At 41.4% G+C, this 11,522-nt stretch overlaps 1 protein-coding gene across 6 annotated transcripts in view; it reads right to left on the minus strand.

The window, feature by feature from the left end:
* nrxn2b (neurexin 2b) overlaps positions 1 to 11,522 on the minus strand; it is a 743,906-nt gene that overhangs the window by 256,614 nt on the left and 475,770 nt on the right. The gene's annotated exons all lie outside the window — the stretch shown is intronic.

An 11,522-nucleotide genomic window follows, 5' to 3' on the forward strand; every position in this document is an offset into this window, starting at 1 on the left:
CACTGAGAGAGAGAGAGAGAGAGAGAGAGAGAGAGAGAGAGAGGATGACAGATATCCCGCCCATGACTGGTTAGGATTGTCCATAGTCTTGCATTGCCAGTGTTGCGAAGGAGGGTCTGGCTAGTCCACACATCATTACGGGATGGGAAGAGAACCGTGCTCTGGTTTATGGGCATGTCTTTAAATCAATCACAATCGTCATGGGCGCTGCATGGACCGCTGGTGCCGCTTGTAAATAGCCTCAGGTAGAAACTTGTTTTGATGGAACATGTGTATGTATAAAAGTTGTTTTAGTTGTCCAACAGAAAAGTCAGATGGGACAGATAGTCTAGCTAGCTGTCTGGCACAATTCCGGAAATGAAATCGATCGATATAGAAGTCAATATAGACTAGGTTGGCGCCTTAAGTTTCCTAAACCTTTTGTTTCCAAGAACGAATATTGTTGGAAAAACAAACAAAAATTAACAAATAAGTGTAGTTTTTAGAAGAGGATTTGACAAAATTAATAATTCAGGGAAAAAAGAATGGAGAGGAGGTAAGTTTAAAGAAAGAAGGGAGGAGTGATTGAGAGAAAACACACAGGGCTGAGCATGAAATTAGGGAGCGCAGCCCTCCACTGGCTGACATCAGAGATGAGCAATTGAGTGTGGTGTTTGACATCAAGCAATGGATCCTAACCATCACCCTCACCACAGAGCACCGAGATTAGAGAGCAGGGTGAGCTGAGGAGCAAGGCTGCAGCTGCATGCAAAAACAGCTAAAACATGGCCAATGTAATTCAAGATTTTAGCATGGACATTGTCATCTAACTGCAGTATTGCAGCAGGTTGTGTAAAGTTGCTGTTAAGAGCTATTTTGCCAAAAACAGCAGCTTTTTAACAGACTGAGTCTGTGACAATCACTATATAAATTCCATTTAGTAGGGGTCCAAGCCCGAGGGGGTTGGGAACCGGGGCTGGAAACTGTGGAAGCAAAGCTACGCAGTTCACACAGCAGGGCTGTGGAACACTATTGTTTTTCTAAGGATGTTCCTTCTTCTTCTCCCCCTAAAACTCACACTGAAGCCTAAACCGTACATGGTGGCGGTGTGCCATTTTCAGGACTGGTCCAAAACGCCGCAAAGACCTCAGGCACAACAACTGACCCACTTCCACCACTAGGTGGCGCTATAACAGAAAGAAACGCGTTTGGACCTATAACTCCCAAACCGTACATCGGACATTTAAAAACCGTATAACCACGCGTTCCCTGAATCCAACTGAATTGTCTGATATACACCCATTTCTGCCTAGACTTTTATGTGGGAAAAATTAGACCGTGCAATGGATCTGCATGAAATTTGGTACATGGCCTCTCCAGACCGACCTGATAAATTGTTGTTAAATTAATTTTCATAGAATAAAAATGTTGCATATTACGCACAAACAAATTTGTGTAGCTAACTATGAAAATACCAACTTTGCCATATCTTGGCCAAACTAAATACTGTCGAAGCCAAATATTAGATTATACATTGGAATGACCATTTAGGGCCACTCCTGAGGCGCCCCTTACAGGGGGGTATTGAGTGGTTGTAGTAGGCGTGGCCTATGGGACCCAAGTTTGGATCAACCACTCACACTTAAGTGAATTAACAGGATAGATGTACAAAGGGTACCTAACCTGAACTACCAAATATTACACATTCAGACCACTAGGTGGCACTACAATGACGTAAAATGTGTTTTTGCCTATAACTACCACATTATACATTATACACATTAAAAATCTTTACATCCACGTGTTCACTGAATCAAGCTGAGTCACCTGATATAGGCCGGGCCCATTTCTGCTCAAAGTTCTTTTTGCAATATTGCGCTAAGTTTGGGGTCCCCTGCAGGAGCTGCTGCCCCCGCAACCCCATACCAGATAAGCGCATGAAGATGGATAAATGGATGAACGCTAACTTTTGCAAACTCGTCGTAAGCTGTGCGACAGATCTGCATAGTACCTGGTATGTAGCATCTCCAGATGGCCGCGACAAAAAGTTATTCACAGATTTTTGCTACGTTTTTTCTCGTGCAAGCTGCCAAACGCATGTATTATATCTCAGCCAAATTAAATGTTATCAACAAAGAACTTGAGGGCAGTGTTTAACAAGCCTCCCCAATGCTCTGTTTCAAATTTGGCAAAGATTGGCCTTTAGGGGGTGCTATAATCAACGTTTATAGGTTTTGTCCAAAATCCCAATGCATTTCAATGGGAAAATTGCAATTGCAATATCTCTGCAACAATTAATGCTATCAACACCAAGCCTGTGATGGTTGTTTGTCATGCCCCCAGAGGCGCTGTACAAATTTTGGTAAAAATAGGCCATTAGGGGGCGATATAATCAACGTAGACCATTTTGGGCCATTTTGTCCCTTCTGAGGTTGAGTGCGTCATATATGACGCCAAACGGCACTTCTGTTTCATAACTTTGTAGCTTAATAATATAACTAGTAGAAACATAGTCTTTTGGAGCTAAAAGCTAACAGTAGCCCTGTTCCGCTGATGTATTTGTTTTCTTCCTATCCCTTACAGAAGGGTTTGTATCCAACCTAGAAGTCTAGAGTTTTTTGGAGTCATTGTGCAATTAATCCATACTGTTACAAGCAAGATTGATAAACTGTATGTAAGAAATGTAACTAATGTGTACTTTATGAGTTATAATGTTCAATATGTTTATTTTTGCACTGGATGACTCCATATGTATAGAACTGTTTTATACAACACAAATGCTTGTGTGGCATTGCTGTGTGTGTGATATCAATATATAACTGTGAAATGTATGTTATTTAGTTGTCTTTATGGTCATACAACCTTTTTAACATTAACGCACCTCATGCCTCTCGATATTTCCTGACGTTTGCCTCCCCACGTCACGCACACTCCGCTGGTTTGCCGATGGCGACTAGCGTCGGAACGATTGTTGCGATGAGGCTTGGACCCTGGTCATAACTGCTTGCAGGTCAAGCTATTATTATTATTTTTGAGTGCAAAAAAAGACATCATGAGAAACTTGGAACAAGGCTCCTTAAAGCTGACGTGAGCAAATTATTGTTAAAAAGATATTGATTATGGCTTCTTGGAAGTGGTACGGCAGATACTAAGCACCAAATAGAAAAAAAGTAAGTCAACTATTTTTAAAAGTATAGTGTCTTTTTGCAATCATTTGTTACTCACATAGGAAATAGGTTAATGAAAACTATTTTATTTGCAGCATATGCAAATATATATGATGGCTAAAAACAAAAAAAAGTGTGTCTAAATAGAAAACACGTGGAATAGAACTGCCTTAGCACATCCATTTAAGCAAATCATCATTCACACAATCTTTGCTAAAATGTAGTTTTCTCTGACTGTGCAAATCCCTATCAAATCAAATCATTGAATTTTGTAAGAAAATAATGTTTTACATCCTATTCCTAGCACGCTATGGAAAAATGAATGCAAACAACATGAAAGTGAGACAACATCAATATGTGAAACAATCCAACACAAGCCCAGAAAAAGGTGATACTGCTGTGCTACATGTCATGAGTAACTGACATCTCTTTAAAGTGACAACAAGAGCATGGCTGTTTCAAAAAAAACAAAACGTGTTGCCTGCGATCTCAGCATCTCCTCTAGCTCTTTTTCAGAGGGAGTGTGTCGGGGCACATGACAAAATCATTGGGCTTTTTCTATGTCCATTTTCACAGCTTTACTCTTTAATTCAGTTTTCTCTTTTTCTCTATTTCATCACTGCCAGTCTATCCCTTTTTCAGCCTCTATTATGTTCTGTCATTTAGCTTTTGTCTATTTCCTCTTCTTACTATCACTACTGCCCTCCCTCTCTTCTGCTCTCAGCCAATCCTGACATCGCCCCCCCAGCACGGGTCTAAGGCCAGCTGCTGCTGTCTGATTTCAGCTGTTTCAAGTGTTCTCCCAACAACAAGGAGAAATAGTTATGGTCTTGGAAGGGTGTGTGTGCACTAACAGCTCAGGGATGAGGATCACAGAACAGAGGGCAGGGAAATGTTGAAGGCTAACAGAAATATATATTTTTCATATATACAGTATGAATAGAAATTTTGGGCTAAATGCCAATTTCCCTTAATTGAGAACGTTTATGTTTTCTTTGTCCTAATCAATTTCAAGAGAACAGGTTTGGTCACTGGTAGGCCGACTTGCTGGTCATTAAAAAGACAACATTTTTATAAACAGCAACAAATAGAATGAAAATCCACTGTTCTCTTTCATTGGCAACAGTGCTTGGTACAGTCTTAAGAATTCACTTCACATCCAAATATTTTTCAGTATATTAGTATGTATATAGTTGGTAGAAAAGGTTTTGTTTTAAGGTGTTTTCCTGTTCCTCAGTTTAAATATAAATGATAACCTCAATTTCAAACTTTCTAAACCACTCAAAACAAAGTTTTCTACCCCAAGCCATTTCACCTTAAACAGATAAGAAGTCCACACACGATGATTCCCCTGACACAAACCCATCCGGCAGCAAGATGGATCGGGCGAGTAGCTCCAAAAAGAACTTTAATTTTCTCCTTTAGATCAGTCTGGGCATTCTTGGCACATTTTTTCTAATTTCTCAACCTTGTCTGTCTACATACCCACTCACTTGCTCACAGGGGTGTGGGTCACAGCAGTGTAAGGAGCAATAGCTCAATGCTAACGCATTCATTGTTCCTTTTAATTATTCATGGAGGCTAATGGAGGTTTGGATAGCAACCACCGGCAGAGACACTCAGGAAAAATGTGCCCCAGAGCAGGACGAGTGTTTTGTCTCACCTCTGTTTTGTCTATTGCCCTCTCTTCCTCTCACTCTCTCTGTCTGTCTAGGTTGCTGACGCAGGGGTTTAACAGGGTTTCAATGAGTAAGATCTCTTAGGCTGCTGTGTGAGTAATGGGACACTGAAAGCGTCTAGAATAAATAAAGAGGGCAACCGGAACATTCTTTCTCCCCCCAACTCATCCTCCACATCACCTGCTCCTTTCTCCTCTCATTGCAATTCTGTAGGTTGCAAAAAGACTTCATGGAAAATATATATTTTTTTCTTCAAGATCCATCTGCCACTTGCAAAGATTAAAGTTTTTATTTTCACTTTATAAGCCCCTCGACTCGAACTTGATCTTAAACTCTAAGCTACTCTCTAGGACGAGCGCTGACTGCTTTCAATCCATTCCCAACAATAGGTAGAAGAAAATAAAAATCTGACTAAGCAGATACGTTCTCTGCATGAATTATTCAGCGCTGAGGAGAATGCTCTGATTCACAGTCATAATGGGAGGTCCTGAAATGGCGCGCCGTTCCGCACCCCCTCATCTATATTTCAGACGTTGGCAGAGCCTCTGTCATGCAAGAAGCAGAAAGCTTGCAACTGTGGGGAAAACCTGCAGGAAAGGAAGTTCACTCATTTTAAGTACCGGCAAAGGAACCTCCCATGCTGGAAAGTCATCTCACTGTTGATTTTCACCACTCAGCATGCTCACTTATATCAACTAACAATCCCAAAACACAACATATACACAAAATTAAAATAATCCTACTTGGAAGAAGGCCAGAAGCAAGATCTGCTGCAATAGTGAGCATCATAGCGTAACAAGATTGAAGGGTTTGTGGGGTCAAGTAGGTGGGGGCATTTTCCCCATCTGCTGTCAATAGATGAGACATGTCACCACTTCCTGGGAAATAACATATGTGATCGAAAAAAAAAGCAATGGTAATTTTTTGTGTGTGGATTCCATTAGGGAAGAAAAAAGGCAGCCACTCAGATACTTTTAAAGATGTGACTGTGCACCATCATTCCAGCTTCCAACTTGCCATTACTATTGGCAGAATGATACATCACATCACAGTGCCTTTGGATAGCTCCCTCTCTTTTCCACCCACACTCCAATAGTCTTGTTTTGCAGCCTATTAAATTGGCCCTTTTTGTGTTTTCCCTCTTCTCTCTCATTGCGACCAAAGACAGAATAGTCAGTCACAGAGTGATTCGGGCTCTGATGAGGACTATCCGACCTGCAGAACATGGTGTTGTCTCTGTCTAACAACAGAGCCAATGGTGTACAGCTGCTTGCTGACTCTCTGGCTTGGATAATTGCTGTCTGGATCCTCCCAACTCAGCACATTCTTCCAAGTCATAATGATGTCGGGTGTACAGTGGGCATGAGCAGAGAGACAAAAACAGTAGCACAGAAGGCCATAGCTAATCAAAGGATCCCTGTGGACTCGTTAACCTTGCAGAGCAACTGGATTGTCGTAATATCACGAGAGAAACCATCTTCAGGTCAGGTTTCAAGTAATTAATGGGTTAGTGTTATGGAAATGAATATCTGCAACACAGCGTGAGCAAAGATGCCACGGTTAACCAGGTGGATTTCAACTGAGGTGGATAGTTCATCACCTTGCAATATAAAGGGAATTTAAAAATATTCCTTTAACTCTCTCCAAACACAGCAAGCAAACAGTGGGGTTAAACGCTAATTTAGCTTCACTCAGTCTGATATGTGGAGGCCAATACGGAAATAGCTACCTAGTTACCATTATTGTCTACATAGTATAGAAAAAATAAATACATGTCATTAAGCCCAATAACAAATAGCAAAAACATGAAAATGTAAATTTGTTTGGAATTTAAATTATAACATTTGCCAAGAAATTACGTTGTTGGCTACATTGTTTCTTTGTTATGCATAGCATAATACTTAATACTTTTTGTCTTGCTAATAAAAGTTTAAAATCTTGTCTGCCTTTTAAATAAAAAATAAAGAATTGGAATAGTATCACTAAAGGGCTTGAATGTATGAGATTGGTTATGAAACGGGAACAAAGACAAATCGCTTGCTATATGTGCTTGGTAACACTCTTTTTTGCTGTTTCTATTGAACCATCATGGAGTGATGCTTTCATTTGAAATCCTAGAAACCAATAAAACCCTTGGGCACCCAGACAGCTCAAGAAGAGGTTTGCATCCTTGATGCAGCGGGCCTGGGTTTGACACCGGCCTGCGGCCATTTGCTGCTTGTCATTCCCCCTCTCTCCCCTTTTATGTTTTCATCTGTCCTGTCAAGTCAAAAAATGCCCCAAAAAATCTCTTTAAAAAAGAAACCAATAAAACCCCTGGCTGCAGATGTTATAGGCAGGTGCCACAGACCCAACCTCTAGAGGAGACAGTATAAATTAACGATAACACTGCAAAAATCACCATGTCCCTGTCCTACTTTGTAATTCCCCTCACTACCCTGTGCTGTCTCTCCATCTGTAAACTCTTGTCCTCAACGGTCCTCTCATTCGTTCTGTATACATTAGTCCAAAGCTGTATATAGGCTTGGCTAATGTGGGCCTGATTAATGACGAGGACTCAGCACAAAGCCATTAGCTGCCTGACGCCATTCGGGAGAGAGTTGAAGGATGGGGAAAGGCAAGGAGGGGGAAGTAGATAGGGAGAAGGAGGGGAGATTTAGGGTGAGGCCCAGGATACACCAGGCATGAGGCCAACAGTGAAAGAGAGACAGCAGGGTAGTGGAAAGAGGATGGAGACCTTTACGCTGTTGTTGAAAAGTCAAAGTCACCATGGCTGAATCTATCAGGTATCAAATTATGTATAACAGGCATAAATATGTAATGTAAGAGAATAAATGTAATCTGAGCCTTCTGGTCTTACAAGACCCACCAATTCTCCTGCCAAAGAAGTTCACTTACAATCCTCTTCAGCTTATTATTATATAGTGATTTGGACGATTCTAAATGAAAGCCCCATTTAAAATGCATAGTGCTTAAGACAATCCTTTTATAGTTAAACCACCCTTCAGACGTCAGAACCAAATTTATCAGAATCATTTGAATTATCGTTTAAAATACAGCGGCAACAGATAGAGAACAGCAAGTTGGCAACAGTGAAAGAACACGTCTGCAGTTCTCGTGGATTGACACAGATTAATTTTGATGACTACCCCTTGGCCTGACAGATGCCTCCAGCTTCTACAGATGGTCATATCAGATCAGCTTGTTTTTGACATCACTCGTTGCGGTTATGAGATCCATCAGTCAGTGAGGCGCAAAGATTCATACCTCCAAACTGTGCCCCACCCAGGGCACGCTGAGCTATCCTGCTGTATTAGAAGGCCGCACAAAGGCCGTTAAAGTGATGATGCATGACTGATTGCAGTGCCACTCTCCAATGACAGGAAGGGCGATGACATTGATTGAGGGGGCTGTTACAGTGTAAACCTATATCACATCACCCATCTTACACATCAATCCACTATTGGCAAACACATGATATGATAAGGCATCCATGTCCCTGTTGGTGTTGCACAGAGCAAGGACTGATCAGGACATGCTTCTCCACACTTTGGGAGGAACCAGGATGCTCTATTCCCGGCAGTGAGGGTAGTTTATTCAGTTCCTACGCAATTTGATTTGTGATAATTCATGCTTTGGAACAGACAGTGCACCTGCAAAATCATCATAAAAGCCATGCACCACAAAGTAGGACAGACGGGAGGATGTAGATGACAGAGGGAGGGTACGAGCGAGCCAAGGAGAGGCTGGGAATATAAAGGGATGGGTGGAAAAATATAAAATTACAAATAACACAGATTATAGCAGCTGGCGGGGCAGGCACTGCGCTGTTAATATTTATATCTGAGGCGCGAGGCCACTGGTATAATGGCATTTAGAGACCTCTGCGGTAAGTAGAATGAATGTGTCCTGAGGATGGGGATAATCTATCAATGTATTTTGTTCATTTGCACAACAGATCCATTTCTATACATCTGTAATATCACTGAAATGAAAGAATAGGGCGAGTTCACATGATCTCAAGTGAATGTGAATAGGAAAAAAGATACTGCATGGGTGGGGACACTTCTGGTAAATCATTTAGATTAAACAAAACAGGAAGCAGTGAAGCACTAAAAGAAGGTTAGAGACAGATGGGAATATGTGGATACAAATCATACAAATGAATAAAAAACATCAAATGCCAGCACAAACCACGTATGGCGATATGAGTTGAAGGCAGAATGAGTAGGATTGCTCGTTTGCGGTTTGTAAAGACAACATTCAGAGTTGGCCCCTCCTCCCTGGCTCAATGAGGGTGATGTAGAATCCGGACCAATTTTTCAGCCCACGTCCGTTAGAGGCGTGTCTGAACCCAGCCCGGGCTTAAGAAATTTGTTTCCGAGCCTGACCTGAGCCCTACACAATTAAAATGTAATTTTTTCCTCATGCTAATGACACATGTAGGCTACGTTTTTGTGTGTAAATCCCACATTTATTAAGCAACTGTAGGAAGGCATTCGGAAATGTCAACAGATGAGCGCATCAGCGCACACGGGGCAACAAGCGCACGTTAATAAGCTGTTTAATTCAAAATGTTCAATGTGTTAACCTTTCCTGCTTGCTTTGTTTCCGACCGTGATCAGAAAACCAGGGAAGACTCATTAACTCCAGGGCTAGCCAGAAACGAGATTTAAAATTAAATTAACTTGGCTTTCAGTCAGGAGTTAATTTCGGACACCGCACACACTGTGTACAAAACTTAAACTTATTCCACCAACTCTGCTCCAGTCACATCTACACATCTGCTTCCTCTTTCTCTATCTCTCTTCTGTCCACTTTCCACACCCACACACACTGAGTTCACTTAAAGGAGCCGCAGCACCGTTTTACAACAAATGCCTTTTTGATGCTGGTGTGACCGAGCCCGTCCAAACCAGACCATAATTTCTAAATATCTGTCCGAACCTGGCCCGTTGGGTACCGTTGGGCTTGGGTCGGGTATCCATGCTTTAGGGAGATGGTGCTCCCCAGCGGGTGTAAACTACTCCTGTTTACTTAAAGACATACATTCTGGATTCAGATGACAGCAGAAGACTTCTGACACACTCTTACAACCACAACCAAGGCTGGGGGGCTTTTACGCATCCGTGCCCAGGGGCCCATTGTCTCATAATCCGCAGATGAGTGAAAACTTTTCCATAACAATGCTAAAACAAAAGGTTTTACTAAGACAAGAAGATGTAATATGTACAACGTTGTTTCTAGCAAATCTTCCTTCTCTCCATGACTTCATGAAAAGATAAAACAAGTCCAACTCTAGTCCTCTATCCCCAGAAAACCTTTGCTGTCTAATCAGGATTAATTGGCCCACCATTGCCTCATGACACCTGGTGAACTGTGCTTCTGACATTTCTGTGGAGTGACAGCTTTGCTCATTCCTTTCCCTGACCTTTCCCCATTTGTTACTTAAGCCTCAGCATAGGTCCATCTTTCCTCCTCACCACCATTTCTCCAAGTTCATTAACATGTGTGGGCTACAAGTGCCAAGGAAGAAACTGCAGATGGTGAAAGGCGAGTACAAAAAGCTTTTTAGAGCAGACGAATCTCAGGGCTTTCATTCTCTAAACTAGCTATGTGTCTGCAAACTAAAAAACCTCTCTGATTATATCAGGATGAACACAAGCCGGTAAACATTTATTCAATAAATAGATGGTGACATCACACCCTGAACCAATGTCTAAAACCTGCTGTCCATTAAAATTCATGTATTCCATGTATTCAACCTCCGCTAAATGTATCATAATGTATGGATGATATTTGTTTCATTTGTACCTTTATAAGCTCTGCTGGTACCCAAAGAACTAACACAGAGATCCACACAGAGACAATGTTTTTAGTAATTTGGAGCCATCACTTGTGTGAAATGAGTTTCAATAGGGTTTTAAATGTGTTAAATGATCTCACCAGGTCAGTCATTTACCTACTAAGAAGCGAGCCGGAGGAGAGAGAGGCATGCATTGACAGTAAAACACCTTCCAGCGGTTAAGGGGGGCAAAATCAATTCTCTAACCAAAACAACCTTTTGGTTGTATCAATTGAGTGCATGTTGTAAAATAACAGTTTCACTGTTAATCACCATAATCATTGTTTAAAAAATACCACGATGAAATTAAATTATAGGCATTAAGAAAGGAAGAACCAGTGAGGGGCTTTTACTGTAAAGTAGTAAAAGCAGGAAGTTTTAAGTTTGGGGTACAATATGGAGTTTGCATTATTTGCAAAGACTATTGTAGTGCAGATAATGCAGGTAGAAATAAAAATGAGGCTGTGTCAAATTTGCAGAAAAAGAAACATAAATACAAATGAATGTTTATATTTTTGGCTGAAAATTAAACCTACGGTGCATTTACGTTGACTCATCCCTATCTGTATCTTTTTATAACCCATTTTATAATTGGCTTGTCTAGATTTCTTACTATATTTGCATTGCCTCTTCTTTAACCTGTGCTACTGTAACACTAGTCTCACATTGCCAGACCTTCCTCCACAGCGCTGCGGAGGAGGATCTGGCTAGTCCACACAGCATTACGGGATGGGAAGAGAACCGTGCTCTGGTTAATGGGCATGTCTTTAAATCAATCACAATCGTCATGGGCGCCGCACGGAGCGCTTACCCTGCAGAGATCTGGGGAGCAGTTAACCACAGTCCTCATAA

This window comes from Etheostoma spectabile, chromosome 19 (genome assembly GCF_008692095.1).
Source record: "Etheostoma spectabile isolate EspeVRDwgs_2016 chromosome 19, UIUC_Espe_1.0, whole genome shotgun sequence".
Taxonomy (NCBI): domain Eukaryota; kingdom Metazoa; phylum Chordata; class Actinopteri; order Perciformes; family Percidae; genus Etheostoma; species Etheostoma spectabile.